The sequence below is a fragment of the Pan paniscus genome, chromosome 1, assembly GCF_029289425.2.
Source record: "Pan paniscus chromosome 1, NHGRI_mPanPan1-v2.0_pri, whole genome shotgun sequence".
In the NCBI taxonomy this organism is placed as follows: Eukaryota; Metazoa; Chordata; class Mammalia; order Primates; family Hominidae; genus Pan; species Pan paniscus.
This window is the reverse complement of record NC_073249.2, coordinates 161,514,407-161,536,035: the sequence shown is the minus strand read 5'-3', so window position 1 is coordinate 161,536,035 and position 21,629 is coordinate 161,514,407. Positions and strand designations below refer to the sequence as shown.

At 40.8% G+C, this 21,629-nt stretch overlaps 1 protein-coding gene across 5 annotated transcripts in view; it reads left to right on the top strand.

The window, feature by feature from the left end:
- DNAJC6 (DnaJ heat shock protein family (Hsp40) member C6) overlaps window positions 1–21,629 on the top strand; it is a 161,213-nt gene that overhangs the window by 71,776 nt on the left and 67,808 nt on the right. For 2 of the 5 annotated variants that reach the window (XM_008958948.3, XM_003806938.5), the window contains exon 2: window positions 19,494–19,606. The exons of the other annotated variants lie outside the window; for them this stretch is intronic. The gene's annotated coding sequence lies outside the window, so the exon portion shown is untranslated. The remainder of the gene's footprint in view (window positions 1–19,493; window positions 19,607–21,629) is intronic. 5 annotated transcript variants of the gene reach the window in all.

Here is a 21,629-nt window from a genome sequence, read left to right as displayed (position 1 = left end):
ATTTTCACAGGAAGAAATAGAATGATAAAGGGATGGAGGAAAAAGCATTGTAGTCTTTACCCGTTTCTTAGTCAGTCTATTTAAAACGTATTACTTAAAAACCAAAGGAAGGTAGTTGTCATAAAGTCACAGAGTAATTCCTGGGGCCCAGGGGCAGTGGAGCCAGCCCATATGCACCTGGTACCCCAGAAGTGAGCACCTCCTGGAAGCCCCCTCTCCAGTGCCCCATAGTTCTTGTTTCCCTTCCTGTGCATTTGCTCTGCCCTTCACTCTCTCTGAAGACCAGCTTTATTGTCTTCTCTGTGTACATGGCTTCCTCAGAGGTCCTGAATTTCTATGCCACTGCTTAAAGCAACCAGTTCTCAATGATCATCTGTCTCTGAATCCCAAATTCTAAATTCCAGGAGGAAAGAATCCAATTACACATATAGGTATTATTTGTGTGCGTCTCATCCAAAATTTTAGACAGACTGGGGCATGTGAGGAACCTGTCTTATGTTGAGATGGATGGCAAAGCCCTACTCAAAGATGAAAAAGGAGGAAAACTGGCCCTCAAGTTGCTCTTTTACCAGCAGTAGAAAGAAGGGTCTATATAATTATAACAAAGTATGAGATAGACAGTACAGGTAAAAAGTAAGAGGGTTGATGAAGGCTTCTTGAATGGGGACATTAGTGCTGGCTTTGCAGCGTAGGCAAGATTTCTTGGTGGAGAGGGAGATGGGGGAGGACATTCCAAACTAGAAGCTTGGAAGAACTTTGCATGTTTGAGTAACAGTGAGCAGTTGAGTACCTGCATATGCCAGTACTTCATTCATTCGTTTAGACAGGAAATATTTACTGAGGACCTAGTAAGGAGGAGGATATAATTATGGATAAAGAAACAAACTTAAAATAGTTAAACGGCTTCCCCAAGGTCATAGAGAATATGAATATGAACCATATCTATCATGTTTCAAACTCTTAATTGTTTTCTCCATTTATACTTTTTCTACTTGATTCTACAAGGTCAAAAGTGACTTAGAGCAAGGTTGGTGGCTCATGCTTTTTTTCTGTTTTAAATAGAGAACTTTTGAAATTGTGCATTGTCCTTACATCCTAAAGTGAGAATAGGCCATAATTTCCATAACTATAAAATGATTTATGTGTGGGTGTATGTTTGTTTTAGGGGAATTGTTTGGTCAGGTGATTCCTACCATCCATTCTAACTCAACATTTCGTGTCTGGGTAATATTGGCAACCAGTTTGATTTAATTTATTACAGAATTATTTATAATAGAAAAACACTTGAAACTGCCTAAAATGTCCCAAAATAGAGGATTGGTTTAGAAAATTATGATATGCCCATATAGTATTACCAAATAGAATATTAAGATATGCCTATGTAGTATTACCAAATAGAAAACTAAGATATGCCTATATAGTATTACCAACTCAAAAAAGTTGCTTTTTTTTAATGGTAGAGATGGTGTCTCACCATGTTGCCCAGTCTGGTTGTGAACTCCTGGGCACAAGCAATTCTCCCACCTCAGCCTCTCAAAGTGTTGGGATTAGAGGCGTGAGCCACCATGCCCAGCTCAATAAATTTTTAATATGATGGGAAGATATTCAAAATATAAAATTAGTAGTATAAACAAGAAACAGTCTTTATACATTGAATTAAACTACATAAACACATACACACATATATTTGTATTTACATAGGAAAATTATTGTAAAGATGTGTATTAGTCTAAAAATGAAGGAACTATCAAAATATTACAAAACAATATTTGGGTAGTAGATATCAGTAATTAACAAATTTTAAATGTGTTTTGCTAAAATCTCAATGATGAATTTATATTTCATAACTACAATTTTATGTAACTATGTTCTTTATCTGCATCTACTTTTGTAACTGAAATTTTTATTGAAATAATTATAGATTCACATGCAGTTGTGAGAAACAGTACAGAGAGATAGCTGTAAATTTTGCCCATTTCTCCCAGTGGTATATTTTGCAAAACTCTAGTGTAATATCACAGCCAGGATGTTGACATTGATTCGTTCCACCTCAGATTCCCCTAGTTTCTTGTAATCATTTGCATGTGTACTCATGTGTGTATGTTAAGTTCCACACTATTTTCTCAACTATGTGGGTTCCTGAATCACAGTCAAGGTACCAAACAGTTCCAACACCATAAGGAACCCCCATGTTGCCATCCACACCTGCCACTATTCTTTTAAAAAAGTACTTGACCCCAGTGGGTCGGGCATTTATTTTATTTTGCTTTTGCATCTGAGGCCATAATGGTGGAACCTTAGAGTTGGGAAGGACTTAGCAGTCTTCTTGGTTCCTCAATATAGAAGTTTCAGAGGAGGAGTGGGAGACATTTTATAATTCTCCACCCTCCTCCAAACACATCATCAGCTTGAGCTGTCTTCCCAACCTTTGCCCCCTAACACCTTTGCCTTGGTAATGCAGGTCTCAAGTTAGATATCATGTCCACTGGAAACTCTTATCTGACCTTCTAAGTCTGGGTCAGGTGCTTCTTTGTGCCCTGATTATGTTCTGTATTTTCCTCTTTGTGGCACTTTTCTCATTTTATAATTGCTCATAGATAATAAATAAATAGTGAATGGGTAGATGGAGGTCTGGATGAGAGTCCTTTCCCAGTGTCTGATGATCCTGCAATGGCCGCTTCTCCTTCCTTTCCCACCTTGTGAGTGGCTTTTGATCCTGCCTGCACTTCGGCCACAGCACTTATGTGGCAAGCCCTTGTTTATGTTGATTGTGCCCAATTCCAGCCTTCTACCTGCTGATGGTTCCACCAGGATGACTAACTTCATCTTCTGAGCTTGTCACATTTTTCTTTTCCTTCATTTATAAAGTCAGTAAGATGATTACTTTAAGTAGCTATGAGCCTATATTGTGCTATGTGCTTGATATATATTATAATAGCTTCAGCTCTGTTCAAAAGAGGAAATGGCTACAGCTGACCCAGAGAGCATCTGGGGATAAAATGGGGATAGTAAAACATAACTTGAAGTATATTTTATTAAAATATGTATAGGAATATTTTTAATATTTTATTCAATATAATAAATATAAATATTGTATTTATACAATATTCCCACTCATGATCCTGAACAACTTATTATTCCTGAATAAGTTGTTCAGGATCATGTAGCCAGATTAGTGGCAGAAATAGATTCAAATCCAAAACTGTCTGTTACAAAGTTCACCTTTTTTGCTCTGTCTGCAAGAAGGAACTGCATCTCTAGGGAGCTGTTTTAACTTCCTGATTCTTCCAAGACTTAGAACGTCCTCTAGGGACCTGTATCCAAGTCTAGTTCTTGACTGAACCCTCTAGTTAGGTAGCTCTGGACTTTGGAAGGCAGCCATTCTATTGCTGGACAAGAAACATTGCTGGGATGTTTATTGATGTTCAGTGGAAATCTGCCCTTCACTCTCTCAGTTCTGTATCTAGGTGGCTTGTAGTTCTTTCCCTTGGTGCAACATAGATTCTTTTGAATTTATAGGTCCCTCATGCTGTACCTAAAAGGGATTTTTCTGGGTTTACCTCTTTATTTTACAGATGAAGAAACTTGAGTCCAAAGAGAGAAGCCCTGTTTAACTTAATGCCCTTGAGTTACTTGAAACCTAATCTTGCCTTTCTGGCTTACCTTTCTCTTTCTAGCTCTTTCAGTCTTTCCTCATGAGATGGGTTCTCTTTACTTTTTATTACCCTAGTCATTCTCCTTATGGACACTCTCCAGCTGGCCTGTGTGCCTCCTATTTTTGAAGCTGACCTCAATATTCCAAATTCGGGTTGATTGCATGGAGTTCAACAGAGGATGTTTAATTCTGCAAACAATGATGAGATGCCACTATGTACCAGGAACATGTTGCAATCCTCTACCATATTCTGCCTTTCTTTTTCTTTGTGCACATTGTCTACAATATTTATGAGGCTAGAGGTTTGGTTGCATATGTCACAAAGGCCATCATAACAGTGGCTTAAGCAGATGAAAGCCTATTTCTTTTTTTTTGTTTTGTTTTGTTTTTTGAGACAGAGTCTTGCTCTGTTGCCCAGGCTGGAGTACAGTGGCCCAATTTTGGCTCACCGCAAGCTCCGCCTCCTGGGTTCAAGCCATTCTCCTGCCTCAGCCTCCCAAGTAGCTGGGACTACAGGCGCCGCCACCATGCCCAGCTAATTTTGTGTATTTTTAGTAGAGATAGGGTTTCACCGTGTTAGCCAGGATGGTCTCAATCTCCTGACCTCGTGATCCGCCAGTCTCGGCCTCCCAAAGTGTTGGGATTACAGGCGTGTGCCACCGCGCCCAGCCTTGAAGGCTTATTTCTTGCTCATATAAAAGTCGGATCTGGAATGGATGCTGTATAAAGTAGCTAGGGTGCCAAGCTGCTTCTATCATGCTGCTTTTTTTAATCTTTAGGGTACTACTCTCTTCTTCGTCATCTAAGATGGCCAACTAAACATTAGTTTTCCAGCCAATGTGAAGGCGAGGGAAGGGCTTACTTTTTCTCTCTGAGAAACAGCGTGTAAGTTGCAGTCTTAATTCCACTCTCATCCCATTGGCCAGAACTTAATCACATGGTCGTACCTGGCTGAAGGGAAGCCTGGGAAATGTAGTCTTTTATTCTGGTAGTTCCTGCGACCAGCTAAAAATTTTCCTAAGAAGAACAAGGAGGGGAGAATGGATTTTGGTTGGCAAATAGCAGTCTCTACCATACCCCTCCTTCTTCAGCTCCAGGGAAACAAGTCCTGGTTGGTTCTTTGTAGCCATTGGCTTCCCAGGTTTATGAAGTTCCATTTCTAGGAAAAGTGGCAAAGCAGGATCTCCCAGAAATTCTCAGGATTCTGTGAAAGACTGAAAATCAGAATCTTTGGTGTGGAGGTCACAATGATAAAAATACCTGCCATTTATTTGGGGCTTACTATTTGTTTGCTAGGCATATGTTAACATGCATTCTCTTATTTAATTTTCAGATGAATCCTAGGGGGCAGGTATGATAACTAATTCTAAATTTACAAACCAAGTTTTCCAAAGAGGTGAAATAACTTCCCAAGGTTGTACAGCGATTACAGGGTGAAGCTGCCACCTATTTATCTTAGTGCACTGGAGCCTGAGGTCATTGCCCACTCAGTTTGATGCCAGACAGACCAGAGTTGCTCATTAACACTTCATAAAGCCCTCTCATGTTCCTCATAATAACCAGACATTTCTAATTATAACTTGAGCAGCAAATGTTGTTTAAGATAGGTTATGAGCCCCAAGTTGAAGGGATGGCTGTTATACCATGTTTGCTGAGTATGAGCTCAGGTCAGACAAAATATTGGGTGACCAAATTGGCAAAGACCATTGTCCCCGTATTCCATTTTGCTGTCAGCAGTGCTCTTGGTTTATTTTCTTTTCCATGAGGAAACTGAGGCACAGAGCTATCACAGGACTTATTCCATGTGGTAATGTTGGGATTTGCTCCACATTGTTATGATACCAAGCTGGAAATCTTCATTCTCCTGCTGCCACATGTTCATTACTCTGGAGGGGGGCCTGGACTTCTATTTCCTCATGTCCTGGAGTCTCTCAGCATGTCCTGGGACCTGGGACCTGGTTCCAGGCCTGAGTTTGCCAGCCTTGCTGTGTCTGGTTAGAGATCACAGGCTTTTCTGGACTCTTTTTTGCTTATAGCTTTGCTTTTTAAATTTTTTTTCTCCTATAAATATGGCAGATGGATTACGAATACAAGTGTTAACATTGGGGCACTCAATGAGGAAAGGATGTCTCTATGGTTAACTCTCTTTTCCAACTCCAAATCAGGATATGTAGACTACAGGAAGGGGCAATGGAAACCTTGATATTTAAGAATAACAAACGTTTGGTGAATTGGGTGGTGGGGCACCTTTCTGGAGGATGAAAAGGAATCAATTATGCAAAGAGCCAGGTAGAGGTTTCTTAGCAGGATGATAGCAAAAGCAAATGCCTTAAGTGCAGAAATGAAAAAGAGGCAAGAAATAAACTAATATCATGTTTGAGTCTTACATATTTTGGAATTTATTTATTATGGAAGGAGAGACAGAAGCTCATTATCAGCAATGACTCCCCTCCCCTGAATCAACGGCAATTTTTGGACAGGCCTCAATAATGCTAGGAGTAAGTGCTGTCATGCTTGTCAAATCTACTTTGCTTAGGTATGTTTGGAAAAATGATCAGTGTCCTTGGTGAAGTGTTATTCTCTTTTGCTTCATTAAACTCACCTTAGGAAGTGGTTAAATTGACAGTGTTTTTTTTTTGTTTTGTTTTGTTTTGTTTTGTTTTGTTTCCAGAATTCTCTTGACATCTCCCAGAGGCTTTGAACATAAGATACCAGTGCTGTTTTTGATATTAGCAGTGGTTTTTAAAAATATTTAAGTGACTCTTTCCTCTTAACGTACATTCAAATACTTAGAGGGTTAGAAATTAGAAGATTATATCAGAATTTCAAACCTGGGATTTATAGAAAATTGGAGGGTGCTCAAAGGATGTTCTGTTGGCAGAGGAGTTGAGTTGCTCTGAGAACAATGGTGGATTCTTTTATTTACAGTGGTTACAGACTCACAGATGTGCTTCCACTGGCCACAATCCATCCATCACTAGCAGATTTGTACATTGTTCCAGTCTGGGCATTTGGGTTCTCAATCTAATGTTAATTCACCTGCTCATATTAAGAATTTTAACATACCAAGAAATGTTTTTTTAAAAACAAACAAAAACAACACTATCTCCCAAATTAATAGTGGGAATTGAATAGTACATTTTGGCCTTATTACTCATCTGGGCTCAGCAGAGATCTTTGGATATGCTTCCAATAACAATAAAAATAACAGCTTGGTGAAATAAATGGACTCGTAGGTGGCAAACCGAAGTACTGAGAGGAGTTTTATCTTCTGATTGCATTGCTCTTTGGCATTGACCATGGATAAAAACCATCACCGCTTTATTTTTAGTTTATAAAGTACTTCTATGGATAACATTTTACTTCAGCTTTACAACTGCCTTATAAACTGGGTATAATTGTCTTCATTTCACAGCTGAGGAGACTGAGGCTTAAAGGGGTTAAGTGAGTTGCCCAAGGTCACAGCATAGCAAGCAGGTGACAGAATCGGGATTCCAACCCGTATGTTATTATATAAATTGTCTTAAATCCTGAAAACATGATAGCTTTAAAACCTTAAACAGCATCAGTGCCATCTTTAGAACAATGACTTAGGATTTTTTTTCCCTCCATGGATATTGCTTTAAATGTTTGAGGAAATAACTGCAAATTTTGTTTCATCCTAACCCTAATAATGCTCTCTACAATGTCCCTCAGCTCAGAATTCCTTGTGACTATTTGAAGCTTCAGTCTTTAATATTGCCTTGTGTTTGATTATATCATGTCAAAGGCAGAGCCTGGAGAATCATTATTAAGGATTTGTAGGTTGTTTGCATGACCTTTTAAAGTAAAAAGGATAGATATGAATAGAAATAAATAAAATTATTTTGCAAAGTAACCATAAGGCTTCAGCCATGTCTGTATCTAATTTATTCACTATAAAAAGTTCTACTGAAGATACATTTTGACTTAGATCACATAATTGAGAAAAAGATGGCAAATTTATCATTAGGTTAATGTAACTATCCCTTCTTTGGAGAGGATGATAACAAAACTGTCAAAAGAAAAAGATGCCCAGATGAGATTATACTTGCAAAATTTTGTAGGCAGATACACAAACTGCAAGTATAACATGTAACCATGTTTGACAGGAGAAGTAGGAGAACATGGGTTACAAAATCCTTAAGCTTGACAGCCTCTGGCAAGGTGGTGAATAATGTGAGGTCTTTTAAAATGGCTTTCTTGAGATAAAGCACAGAATGTAATGCATGCAACTTTCAGAATTGTTGCTGGAGACAGCAAAAATACTCTTGAGACAGTGCAGGCTACCGAGGAAAATACATGCAGTGATCCAGAAGAAAGTGAGAGCACGGACTGTTGGGAGAACTGCAAAGAATTTCCCTGGGACTGGGGCAAAGATGGGTGAAGGAGGAACGCAGGAGGTGAGAATGGGAAGGAAAGCAGTTCCCAGGTTATTCAAGGCTTTGTAAACCATGTAACCCTGTGCCTCTAAAAATTTCTATGAACGGGAGCGATAAGATAAAATTTGTATTTTAACAACATGCCTCATCCCTCTGGAGAGGATTGGAGGGGTCCAAAGCTGTTAGGAGGCTAGAGATGGAAATGGCCTGAACCGAGTAAGATACTAAGTAAGGAGTAGTGGGTGTGTAGAAAGGTGGGTTGGATTTGGGTTTTGCCTATAGGAACAGTGGGAGGAAACAAGGTGACTCTCAGATTTCTTTGTATCTACCCATTCTTACTCCATAACCTCCCATGCTGTAAAATGATGGTGGTGGTAACAATGACTATAAAATGTGAAGGCCTATTATATTATAGGTGTGAAACTTCTCATCACCTACAAGATAAAATTCAAGTCTTAAAGGGGCATACAAGCATTCCATAATGTGCTTGTTGCCTATCCTACCACCCTTTGGTAAACACCCTGTGCAGTATTGCTGACCAATTTATAGTTCAGAATCTAAGGTCAGAATTAACAATATGTATTGAGCCAGATGCTCTGGTACAAATAACAGTGATCAAATCAACTATGTCTGTCTTTTTTTTTTTTTTTTTCTTTAGACAGAGTCTCACTCTGTCGCCAGGCTGGAGTGCAGTGGCACGATCTTGGCTCACTGCAACCTCCACCTCGCGGGTTCAAGATATTCTCCTGCCTCAGCCTTCCGAGTAGCTGGGACTACAGGCGCACACCACCCACGCCCAGCTAATTTTTTTTTTTTTTTGTATTTTTAGTAAGACGGGGTTTCACCACGTTAGCTGCGATGGTCTTGATCTCCTGACTTTGTGATCCGCCTGCCTTGACCTCCCAAAGTGCTGGGATTACAGGCATGAGCCACCAGGCCCAGCCTATGTCTGTCCTTTTATGGAGCTTCTTTTGTAGTAGATGGAGACAGAAAAAATAAAAACCCTCAAGATAAAAAGAGCCGTGAAGAAAAAAGAGTAGACTAAGGAGAGTTTATATAGGGTGATCAGGAAAGCATCTCTGAAAAAGAAACTTTTAAGGAGAGACCTATAGGAAGTGAGGAGGGAAGCCGCGTGGCTCACTGGGGGAATAGTGGAATTGTAAGTGCAAAGGCCCTGAGGGAAGTACATGTTGAATAGAAGAGTACTGTGGCTGCAGCAAAGACACAGGGAGAAAGGTAGGAGATAAGGCAAGAGGGGTACAGAGGCCCGTTCCTATAGAGCCTTGTAGGCCATTGTGCGAGCTTTGATTTTTATTCTAAGTGAGATGGGAAATGATTGGAAAATTTTCAGCAGAAGAGTAACTTTGCCTTATTTCTTAAAAGAACACCTTTGTTTCTCTTTATGAACCACACCTTAGGGAGGCAAGGGTGGAGGCAGAGACAGCAGTGAAGAGGATATTGCAATAATTCAGATGAGAAGTGATTGGCTTAGACCAGGTTGGTGGCACTATAGGCAGTGAGAAAAGGTTGATTATACCTCTGTGTATATGGTAATATAAAAATATTATATACATTTGTATTACTCTGTTCTCATGCTACTAATAAAGACATATCCAAGGCTGGGTAATTTATTAAAGGAAAGAGGTTTAATTGACTCAGTTCAGCATGGCTAGGGAGGCTGCAGGAAACTTACAATCATGGCAGAAGGGGAAGCAAACATGTCCTTCTTCATGCAGCAGCAGCAAGGAGAAGTGCCAAGCAAAAGGAGGAAAAGTCCCCTATGAAACCATGATATCTTGTGAGAACTCACCACTATCACGAGAACAGGAGCATGGGGGTAACTGCCCTCATGATTCAATTACCTCCCACTGGGTCCCTCCCACAACACATGAGGATTATCGGAACCACAGTTCAAGATGAGATTTGGGTAGGGACACAGCCAAACCATGTCAACATTGTACATGATATATGTAGTACCTAAATATATATAGTTTTCTAAATTCAAATATACAAAAAAGTAAAAAGGGGAAGCACAAGTAGAAACCAGAAACCCATGTCCCCATTACTCAGCTTCGACAATTATCCACTAATGAGCAATTTCATTTTTTCTAAAGCTGTTCTTGCCCCTCTGGATTATTGTGAAGTAGATCCCAGCCATAATGTCATTAAATATTTGAATATGCCTCTAACATGTAAGGGCCTAGCTGGGCATGATAGCATGAACTTGTAGTCCTAGTTACAGGGGAGACTGAGGCTTGGAGTGAGAACCTGCTCAATCAGTCAATCAGTCAATAAAGGGCTCCTTTTAAAAAACATTGTCACAATATTCTCATCTCATCTAGAATCTTAATAGTCCTTACTGTCCTCAAATATCCAGCCTGTTCAGATTTTCCTGATTGTTTTAAGTGGGAATCTTATTTTTGCCTTTTTATAGTTTGTTTGAACCAGGATCCAAATAATGTTTATGCATTGAAGTTGCTTGGTTTTAAAGTTTCTTCTCTACGTCTCTTTTGTTCCTGTGTAATTTTTGTTGTTGTTGTTGATGGGAAAAAAACCCAGGCCATTTGTACTGTAGATTTTCCCCAAGTCTAGATTTTGCTGACTGCATCCCTGTGGTGTCACTTAACCTGTTCCTTTGTCCCTGTGTTCCTGGTAGATTAGAGGCTTGATCAGACTTACATTCAGATTAGCTTTTTGCAAGACTGTCTCATAGGTCGTGTTTTGTATTTCCATCGGGGATATATAATGTGTGGTTGTTTCTGTTTTTTGTCATCACTGTCTAATGCCATTGTTTTATTAGGGGCTGCAAATGTAATTCTTACTTTTTTTTTTGTTTGCTGGACTATTTCTATGAGGAAAAACTGTTCCTCATCAGATATTTGGTTATCCTGGAGTAAAGTTCATATGGCAAACAAAGGAAAAAGGCTTGATTCTTACCCTTTATTTACCAGTTTTCAAAAATAAAAAGTAGGTTCCCTATCCTTCTCTAAGGGTGACGTATGAAGCTTCTCTCTTTCTCTTTTTCTCTTCATTTTATTATCATGAACTCATATTTTTAAACACACATTCATGTTTCAGTCCACTGCAGTTATTACAGTTGGCCCTCTGGGGGTCCCACGTCTGTGGATTCAACCAACCCTGAATCAAAAATATTTGGAAAAACACCAAGACAACAACAACAAAAAAGTGCAGTATAAAACAATGATTTGTCTAGCATTTACATTGCAATAGGTATTATACATAATCTAGAGATGATTTAAAGTATATGGGAGGATGTGTGTAGGTTATATGCAAATGCTATACGATTTTATATAAGGACTTGAGCATCCTTGGATTTTGGTATCCTTGAAGGGCCCTGGATCCAATCTCTTGAGTATATAGAGGGACATCAGTATTCTTACTAATGCCTAAATAGACCATCTTTGGCCATGGGAGCCTCTGAAGCTGGCTCCTCAATGCTTCTAACACACTCAAGTAGTCTTTGATGCTTTCCTTGCTTTCTGGTATCACCAGATGTTCCAGGCTCATCTTGTGCGTTTTCTGCCCCAATCTTAGAATCAGCCACTTTTTCAAAGGGCTCTAGTTCCTTTTAGAGGGAAATGGTGCATAAAGACCACTGGTGTGAGGAGTGCTCACTGCTTCTGAGCTAGTCGTTGTGTCTAGGCCTTCTCAGTGGACAGAGCTAGGAGCAAATTTTTTAAAAGGTAAAATACATTGTGGATTCACAATGATATTTCTTTCTCCCATGCCAAAATTCTGGTTCTCAGTTGCACCAATGTAATTACTTATTTGCTTTGTGCCACAATACACAGCCACAGAATCACAATACCAACACTATCACCAAAACAGGTTAAGGTAGTTTTGTTTTTTGTTTTTCTTTTGGTGGTGGTGGGGGTACTGGTTGTATATATTTTACTTTAAGACAGTTACTTTGTATCTTAAAGTTACTTGAGATAGTTTCTCTCTGTGTGGTTATATCATCAATTTCATACTAAGCTGGGTTGGTTTGCTTCATTTTGCTATCACTTTTGAGGGGTTGCTTTAAAATTTATGTTTGTAATTATATAGAATATTTACATAGTTTCAAATTCAAATCTTTAAAGCAGGTTGTATTCAAAGAAACAGCTTCTGTCCCTGCCCCCTCTACCCTGTTCCCTCCCTCACAGGTAACTCTCTTTCAAGTTTTGGGTTTATCTTTTCACTTTGTAAATATGTGTGTGTATCTATCCACTCTCTCTTGGATAAGTGGGAGCTCTATACATATCTTAAATTTCGGATAAAATTTGGAGGTAGTACAGACACTATTTTCTGAAAGATTGGATGTGAGGTATGAGAATAGAGTTGAAGCTAATGCCCAGGTATGACATGATTGACTGATAGAATTGAACCACCTGGCCCGAGTGCCCTTCTTTCCATGTGGCCTGGTTAGCCTCATTCATCTTTGCGAACTCCAGCTTTCTTTGCTCTCAGGTGCTCTCCTCTGTGCTCCATTGATGCCCTCTGCATCACATTATCCTTCCCATATGGTCTTATATACTGTTTTCATTTGTGTTTGGCTGTCAGTAGACTGTGAGCAGCTTGATGTCAGACATTATGCTTTCTTATTCTGTTTTCCCACCACCTATCACAGAACCTTTCACACAGTAGAAGCTCAATAGATACCTGAGTAAATAAATAGGCCAGGTGTAATGTTGGGTTCTTAAGAAAAAAAAATGAGGTGGATGTTGTTATCCTATTTCACAGATGAAGGAACAGGCACTGAAAGGTTTAAGCTGCTTATCTAAAGAAACAGCTAATAAATTGCTGGAGTACGAACCCGAATCTTGTCTGATGCCAAGGCCACACAGCTCCAACTCTGTGTTCTCATTCAGCAGTGGCATGTGAGACTGTCCACAGTTAGCCTATTAATTGTGTGACCTCTGCAAGAAAGTGAGCCTCTATATCTATTTCTACATCTACGAATGCAAGATAGTAATGGCGTGTACATTATAGGGCTGTAAAGCATTTAGAATAATGCCTCATACATAGTAGGGACTCAAATCTTAGCTGATTTTAGGTACAATTGTTATTTTTAGTAGCGGAATATTAGAATACTACTACTACCACTACGTACAAAGCCCTGTGCTTGGCACTGTGTATGGAGTCTTCTTTGACTCACCCCATCTTGCCTTCTAGGAGTTTGCAGGCAATGTGCATATGCTTAAAGATTTCAAGAAAGGCAACTGGGGAGTGGTCAGTCAACAGGCAGTCACTTGAGATTAGTGCCGAATGCAGGGAAAGAGGAAAGAAGGCACTTGCAGGTGGCCAACTTGTTAGATAATAGTCCCTCACCCCTGGGCTTCTGGGGCAAAAATAAAAAACAGAAGCCATGGTGGAGATTTGAATGCTTCTGTTCCACCAATGCCACCATTAGTGGCAGCCAAATACTTCGACTCCTTGTCCAGTTTGGTGAGACTCCTAACAGTCCTTGCCTTGTAGTATTAATAAGTTGCACAAATCACAATTTAATACTCACATTATATAGACTCTATGAGTCATGGAGTCACCCAGAGTTCATGGGACCTTGGAGAGCAGCAAATTCCATCTCCACATTTTATAGAAAGAGACTTTGTCCAGAGAAGGAAAGCCATATGTTTAAGGGCACACTGGTATTTGGAACTTGAACTCTGTTGGTTAACCTTATGGGTCAGATCATGCAGATTCCCAAATGCCTGGACCCTTGCCTGGGAGGGAGTGGACTCTCAATATGCAAGAGTGCTGAGAGACGAGGGATGATGGCTCCACTGTTGTGCTGCCCACATTGTATTTGGTGAGTCCAGGCTCCTGCTCTTATCAGAACAGCAATGGTAGCTGCTGGAGGAAGAGCTGGCCTCCCTCAGGGTGTAGCCATTTCTGCTGCCTGATTCATATTGGGCAAGGTCTTCTTTGGGCCCTTCCATAGCTATAGCCATCTATGTGCTATTGGCGATTGCACTGAGACCTCTACTCTGTCAAAAAGAGGTAAGGAAGAATGTGATAGTGAAAGGGCATGAGATTTAGAGCCACACAGATCTGGTTTGTGTTCTGACCCCAGTGTTTCTTAGAGGTGTGACTTTTATCCAGTCATTTAACTTCACTGAGCCTCAATTTCCTCCTCAATAAAATGGGCATGATAATATCCACCACAGCAGGTTGTTGTAATGATTAAGTGTGATAATCTATATGAAGCATTTGGCAGATAAAAAGTGTCCAAAGAATGGTAGCTTCTCTGCCTCTCTCCCCGACTCTGCCTGACTTTCATTTAGGGCTGTCTGTCCTCTGTCACACAGTGTGGCATAGGGCTGTGGCTGTGTTATTACACTTTCTATTTATCAGAAGCTACTGAGGGGTGTTGAAAGATGTAGACCTTAGGCTCCACTCTCAGAGATTCTGATTTGAAAGAAATCTGAAAATTTGCATTTTTTAAAACAGGCACCCCAGGCTATTCTGATGCGTAGCCTGGTACCTAGGCTGACATTTAACCTTGGGAACCTCTTGCACCACTGTTTGCCAGACCTCTTAGCTTGGGCGCGTTATGCAACCTCTCTGAGCCTCATTTCTGCACCTATTAACTGGGACTGATAGCCTGTTTAGCAAGGTCCTTTTCAGGGTGAAATGAAACAGTGTGTGTGAAGCATCTTGCATGAACCTAGCACACAGCGGGAGCCTGGTGAAGATGTGAAGACCGATACCAGACACCAAAGGGCTGCATTGCCCTCTTCCAATCTATAAGCTAGCCGTGGCCCTAGTTCCTTCTTTGGAAACCAAACCCTTGCAATGTATCTGTCCACCTATTCTTACCATTCTGTGGATTTTGCAGAGGACACATTGTTCATGATGGAAAGCCACCTGCTTGCCTGTCACCTGCATTTTTTGGAGACCCTTTTTATGGTTATTAGTGCCTGTCTTTGAAATTTCAGCACCTGTGAGCTCTGATTGTGTTACCTGGGATCTAAAAAGGCAGCAGAGGAGAACAGATGCTGCTAATGACTTATCAGCTCTTTTGGCCATAGTCTTCTCAAAGAAAAAAGGCTGTGACCCTGGGTTTGTCAGCACTGATATGCTTTCACACCACAAAGGGACTTGACAATGGGCAGGTTTCCAAGTCTGCAGAGTGGTTCTTTGGGGGAAGATGGAAAGCATATTTACAGTTTGGTTCTTCGGGCTCATGCTCTTTCCCCACCTTCTGTGCTCTGCTGCCACTACCCCTGGAATGCTGGTGCACGTGGCAGTTGAACATGAGAGTCAAAGACAGCAGCTATTGACCCTAAAGGCTGTGTGTGCCTGTGGGGTGGGTGGGACTGGGCAGCAAGAAGAGGCTGAATTAGGAAAGAGCATCTTGAGCCACTGTCATCATCCCTTTGTGGGACCAAGTCTGTATGAGGGACCGCGATCATAGCTGGATTGTAGTTTTCCACTCCTGCCTGTTCAAGCCTTAGAAACTAGTTTTCATTAATTTCATTGCTATGCAATGAATGCATAGCAGTTTTCCACTCCTGGGTGTCTATTCTTGAAAATATCCTTAGATTAATGCAGAGCAGCCATCAGGCCAAGGTCTGGCTTTTTTGTTCTCCAGTAGTGCTTTTGGGTTTGACTGTTTCCTTTTATGTTTTAAGCTCTTAACAAATATAATAGGAGGCAGCAAAATGTTGTCAGTGGAACACAGGCTTTGGAGTGAGACAGACCTAGGGAAGAGCCTGGCTGTATGACCTAAATTTTTGTGTTGGGTCCTGCTGTGGGCTGAATATTTGTGTCCCCTCCTTTCCCAGATTCATATGCTGAAACCTAATCCTTAATGTGGTAATATTTGGAGGTAGGGCCTTTGGGAGGTGATTAGGTTGTGATGGCAGAGCCATCATGAACGAGATTAGTGCCTTTATAAAAGAGGGCCCCAGAGAACTTGCTTGTCTCTTTCACCATGGGAGGATACAGGGAGAAGATGGCCTTCTACGAATAAAGAAGTGGGCCCTCACTAGGTACCAAATCTGCAGGCACCTTGATCTTGGACTTTCTGGTCTCCAGAACTGTGAGGAATACATTTCTGTTTTTTTTTTTTGTTTTTTTTTTTTTGAGACGGAGTCTCGCTCTGTCGCCCAGGCTGGAGTGCAGTGGCGCGATCTCGGCTCACTGCAAGCTCCGCCTCCCGGGTTCACGCCATTCTCCTGCCTCAGCCTCCCGAGTAGCTGGGACTACAGGCGCCCGCTACCACGCCCGGCTAATTTTTTGTATTTTTAGTAGAGACGGGGTTTCACTGTGTTAGCCAGGATGGTCTCGATCTCCTGACCTCGTGATCCCCCCACCTCGGCCTCCCAAAGTGCTGGGATTACAGGCGTGAGCCACCGCGCCCGGCCTACATTTCTGTTCTTAATAAGCCACTCAATTTATAGTACCTTGTTACAGCAGCCCAAATGGTCTAAGACAAGTTCTCACTTTGCTCCTCTGTAAAAAGGGGATAATCAAACTTACCTGGCAACATAATTGTGAAGATTAAGTAAGATAATGGACATAAAGCTTGTAGTCTAGTTCCCAGGGATCAAAGGGTGCTTAATAAGTGATGGCTATTGCTGTTATCATCTTGCTGCACTTCAATGCAATTGAAATTGGTTTAAAAGTGAATAGAAACTGTTGGTTTCTTGACAGATTCAATTCAGTTCAATTAAGTGTCCTTTTTTAGATGGCTTACCCTGGTAAGTGTCATGCTGAGTACTTGATACAGATAGAAATTAAGCACTCTCTTCTCGCTAAGCTCTTCTTGTGCATTCTCAATTTTGCGTTGCAGCTTTCAACAAAAGCATCCCCTCACCCTTCCCAGTGATTCTAAATTTCTTTATCTACTCATTTGAAGGTTAGTTTGACTTTCAAGCCTTTTGAGATCTGAGCATCATTCACCTTTGCGGTCTCACCTCTCACCCCTCTCTAATATACCACCCAGTTCTGTGAGGAAACATCATAATATCTTGGCTCTAGTATGTACCATCGCCGCTGCCTGATACACATTCCTCTCCATTTCAGAGTCTTCCTCCTTCCTCCTGTGTAGTGGAGACGCAATACTCATCTGTCAGTGTTGGATGAGGATTTATGCATATAATTTTTTTGTCCGAAGAGCAGATGGAACCACACAGACCAGACTGCAGGAAAGAGAAGAGACAAACAGTAGACTACCTTACCTGTGGTTTCACTTTCCAAGGTTTCAGTTATCTGCTGCCAACTGCAGTCTGAAAGTGTTATGAAAATTCCAGAAATAATCCATTACGTTTTAAATTGTGTGCCATTCTGAGTAGTGTGATGAAATCTTGCACCGTCTTGCTTGGTCCTGCCTGGGATATGCATCATCCCTTTGTCCAGCGTTATGTTACTGCATATTAGTCACTTAGTAGTTGTGTAAGTGATGAGATTGACTGTCTTGGTTATTGCAGTGCTTGTGTTCAAGTGACCCTTATTTTACTTCATAATGGCTCCAAATCACAAGAGTAGTGATGCCAGCAACTTGGATATGCCAGAGAAAAGCTGCAGGGTGCTTCCTTTAAGTGAAAAGGCAAAAGTTCCTGACTTAATAAAAAAAAAGGAAAAAAAAAATATTCCGAGGTTGTATAGATCTATGGTAAGAGTGAATCTTTTATCTGTGAAATTGTGAAGAAAGAAAAAGGGAATTCACGCTAGTTGTGCCATTACATCTCAGACGGCAAATGTTATGGCCACAGTGTGTAAGTGCTGTATTAAGATGGAAAAGGCTTCAGTTTGTGAGTGGAAGACATGAACAGAAACGTGTTCCAATTGATGGCAGTTGGGTTTGGTATTATCTGTGGTTTCAGACATCGACTGCAGGTCTTGGACTGTATCCTCTATGGAAAAGAGGGGACTACTGTACTAGCACCTGCATTGGCCAGATGCTAAGTAGAAACAGAAGCTGCCTTGAACTTAGGGAGGCCCTGGGTGTACAGTGATTTTTCTATGCCATTTGTGGTGCCATTTCTGCAGCCCACCAGGGTGCAGCCTGCAGAAGGAAAGTCACACAGCTCTTTCCTCCCTCCAGGGGTCCTTACAATAATGAATGATAGCAAAGAGTCAAAGATAGGATGATGATAATGCCTACTTTTTATTGAGCACTTCTTGTAGATACATGCACATGTGTGTATTTCATTCTTAACAAGTATTATTGCAAAACTGAGGTTCAGAGAGGTTGCATCACACCCTTGAGCATGAAGAAGACAGGGAGGGTGGCTGTAATAATAGGGACAGTCCTCCAAAGCATGACATCAGACTCTTTTGATGGTTGGCCAGCTAGTGTGCCAGGGAAATAATTATCTGTCTCCTTAGCAACCCCCAATATTTGGCTTAGTTGTCATTGATGCATTTCAGTTATCTTCATGTCGTTAAAGAAATAGGTCTCAGGAAATTTAATCCAGCTAGCAGTGCTATGCCTAGAATTCAATTAACTCCATGATTTGCAATTAATGAGCCCTCATGCCAAGATTGAGGTCATAGCATTAATCTTACTTTTATTTTAGGATTTCCACTGTCATGATTTACAGCGAAATCCAGCCAATCTTGTCAGGATTATTGGAGCATAATTAAGCCAGAAAGGCAGGCAGAACAGCTAGTTAACATGGGATCCAGGGAGGGACCGCATACCTTTGCTTGGTAAGCCTACCTCAAGCAGGATGGGGCTACATATGAGGATTTCCATCTAAGGACTGTTTCCCAGATGCCTGATCTGTATACATTTCAAATCCCCATCCAATCTCCAAAGAAAATATTTCCGAGTCCCAGTTGGTGAGCCCTTGTGAGTTATGTTGTTGTTAATTCAATGCTACCACATCCACCTCCACCTCAAGTTGCCATTTACTAAGTTGTAAATGTAACAGACAGTGAGTGGGCTTTTACGGATGATGGATTTAATATTTGTGATGATTCTATGAGGAAGGTATCATAGGCCTTCTCTCTGTATAAGGTTATACAGCAAGTAAGTGGCCTTTCCACTGAACTGATGGAAGGATGTGGCAGTTCCTAGCTGCAGACCATTTTTGTGCTTCTCTCCCTTTCGTGTGTGTGTGTGTGTGTGTGTGTGTATGTGTGTATTTTGCCCATTAGGATCTCCTCCACTTTCCCATATAGAAATAAGAAGGTAGGCATGCATAGGCAAATATTGTTTATGATTGCCTTCTAGGTGACAAATGCTCATCCATCATTATCTCATTTAATCATCGTATACATGGGAGGAGGATATTGTCTACCTCCATTTTACAGTTGAGAAAACTGAGGCTTAGAGAGATTTACTAGTTTGCCTGCTGTTACACAGATAGCAAGGAAGGAGAGTCAGTGTTGTGAATCCAGGTATGCTTGTTTGCAAATCCTAGGTTCTTTTAATCACAACACGCTAGTACTAAATAAATGCTTTTTCTCTTTTCCTGGTTCTCCAGGAGTGGTTATTATTGAGTCAAGAATTTTTGGGAAAAGTAACACGTGGAGAGTCAATTTTTGAGTGGAAGGAGTCTGAAGAGAGGGTAGGAACCAACCTCCTACTACCCACCAGGTAAGGGTGTACTTTTGGCCTTTGGGATTTAGCCCATGTCTTCTGTATGTAGAGTGCAGATCCAGGTAGGCTACCATGTCTGGCCAACCAAGCACAGAAGCCAACCACTGCCATTGACTTTACTTTTGCTCAGTGTTTGGTTTTTCCACAAGGGAGGGTAGTGGCCAGATGTTTATGAGAAGGTCTCCATAAGCCAAGTCCACACCAGAAGCTGAGCCCACAGCTAGCGGTAGCTTTCTTTGCCCTAGAGACCAGTGAAACAGAGGAGTAGCAGATTCTCTTTGTACTTAGGTAGCAGATTTTCCTCCAAATGCTTGCTGTGGGTTTTTTGGGTTTTCTCCTAGGATTCACCTTCAGACTGTATCTGCCTCCCTGTGTAGTTAGCATTTAGAAGTGTCCTCACTGGGTTTGCTTAGCCTCATTGAACATTTTTATGCCTGGCATGGCTTACTAGAGACTACCTATTGGAAGTTCCTAGTAATACAATTATCTGATAATTTAGATGCTGAAGGACTGCCTTGAAATTTTCTTCGGCTGGCTTGGGATGGAATACTTGCTTTTGAAATATGCCCTAAAGAGCATGCTATCCCTGGGGAAATCCACTTGTCTCAGGCAATATTAATCTGCTGTGCAAACAGCTTGTTGGAAATTTGCTGATAATCCATTTTTTTTTTTTGTCATTCCATATCTCAGTGTGAGAGAGTAAGAGAATTTGGTAAAAGTTCTTACTTTTTAGCTTGACCTTCTGAGGTCTGAGGAGCACTCACCTTCCCAGTCTCATCTTCCATCCCTCTCTAACACACCCTCAAGTTCCCTGAGGAAACAACATTATATCCTGGTTCCAGTATCTATTATAGTTGGTGCCTTAGGAAAATTACTTTCTTTTTCAGAGACCCCTGCCCCACCCTTCCTCATCTGCTTAGGGGAGACTGTAATACTCATCTTTCAGTGCCGGGTGAACCTAGCATGTTCCCTAGTACGCTTATAATCAGAGCTCAGTTATGATCCTTTCACTTTTATGTCTGTCCTTGACATGATGTTCTCTTAACCTTTGCTTGCTCTCCAACATTATTTTGTACTAAATAATGAACTAAAATGCCCTTCAGCCCATTTCCATCCAAACTGCAATTCAGACATCACCTCTGCCATAAGCCATCCTCTTTCCTATTTCCAACAACCTTCAACACCACCCCCGCTCCGCCACCCCTGCCTGCCACACACACACAGACATACACAGGCTGGAAATAAGCTCCTCAGAATGCTTATCTACTTTATATGCAACTTTATAATAATTCTTGGTGTGTCTAAACAGTAGAAAATCAACTAATAATTATAATGCAGCACTGTGAGAGATACGAGAGAAAAAATACTAATGACTCAGAAGACTACATTTCATTGCCAAGTGGAAATATGGCAGGTCCAAATCTATACACAGTATCATCTTTATTTCTATGTATGTGGACACACAACACAAAATGTGTATGTGTACGTATACACAAAAACAGAACTAAGAATGTAAGAATATATAGTCTCCAAAATGTTAACAGTGTTACCCTTGTTTATTTTCTTCTCTATCTTAATTTCATCTTCTTTGGTTTCAGTAGACCTCAGGGGCAGAGAAGTGAGTTAATCATACTGCTTTGCAGTCTTTATACGGCACAAGGCCCCATCTGGTTTTATTGTAGATTTTCTTTTTTTTTAACTTCTTCAGCCTCAATTCCATCCTCCTCACCCAGCCATTTGGTTTCTTTCTAATGCTCTTTATATATGTCCTTAAGTGTGCCCAAATTTTCCACATTGATTATGAATGTCTTCTATATTATAGATATATGTGATATTATTGTGTAATGCAGCATATTTTAATGTATAAAATATAACAAAATATAGGTAATGTTTATATTTATATCTGAATGAAACCTTTTTTCATAAAGTAGAAACTGGAATTCATGTCTCTGCTTTTTACCTCTTTTCCCTGTTTTCTCCCCTCCCCTCAACCCTGCAATCACACACACATGCATGTGTG